Genomic DNA, 1,179 nt, shown 5'->3' with positions numbered 1-1,179 from the left:
CTTCAACGAGCCGTCAACGAAGCAGTTCGCCCCGCCGTCCGCAATTCACCACTTCGTTTCGCCGGGCCGCCTTACGACCCACACGAGCCTGGGTTGCTGATATCCGGAGCTCCCAATCTATTAGAGATCCGTCGAGGTAACGACGGAACACAGGACCCACGGCAGAGACGTCCCTTCTCTAGTCGTCGCCTAACTCTGTCTTTACGGGTGCCGCGGTTTATTTGGGAACCTCGGTACGTCTTCCCGCCGACAAATCTCACCCGGCGGGGCGACTCTCCAGCGGCCGGACCAAGCCGGCATATAGTACGGGACTGCCCAAATTCTCCCCCATGTCCATGGGATTTAAAGGTGCCCTCGTCCGCACCCCTTCCAGTGCCAGGGGAACTTATGAAAATTAACCGCGTTGTCATACCGGGAGACAACGCTGCTAACCATCCACAGCCCGGTGCAATCGCGGATGCTCAGTCTTCGAGCCGGAATCCGTGTGCCGGTGCCTCGCCCGATCTGGCCCCTCCTAGCACTCCGAGTGCCAGGATCACGCCCTCGGAACCAGGATCGGACACCCTGCCTCTCTTCGCCTACGAGACGCCCGAGACGTTCTCGCCCTCCCTTCTAGGTTCCCCTCCCACAAAACGTTTCTGCGGAAGTCACCGGCGGAATATAAATTTCGATGAATAAAGGTGGGTAGGAAATTTGAATTAAAAAAAAAAAGTCATCGGATGGCCACTCACCGACCTACACCAGCTCCAGGTCGGCGATCCACCTTGGGCTCCCGCACATTTAACCCAGGATTTTCTCTTCCGTCCTTCTTCCTTACCCCTCCTTCCCCCACCCAACAAAAAAAAATTACAACAAAAAGCCGCACTCGGTAACCATAACTCAACCGTCCTCCAACCGCTATATACATGGATGGGTTATCCGCCTGGAGGAAACTTATGAAGGGGGACATCAAGCGTGTATGCTTGCCCCCACCCACCAGTCAAGCTAAACCACCACGAGGGATGCAAGGACTTGACCGGTGGATCGCCGCGCGCCAACAGGCAAACCAGACCGCCGCTCCCTGGTCGGCCTATCGTAACTAGGCTCAGCCCTGTCTGCGCCCCGCTTTACGCAGGCTACATCGCACTCCTGCCTTTCTGACTCTCTTATCCTTAACCGGCCTCATGTGATACGAGTACC

The sequence above is a fragment of the Belonocnema kinseyi genome, chromosome 8, assembly GCF_010883055.1.
Source record: "Belonocnema kinseyi isolate 2016_QV_RU_SX_M_011 chromosome 8, B_treatae_v1, whole genome shotgun sequence".
NCBI lineage: Eukaryota > Metazoa > Arthropoda > Insecta > Hymenoptera > Cynipidae > Belonocnema > Belonocnema kinseyi.
Note: the sequence above shows the minus strand (reverse complement) of the source record.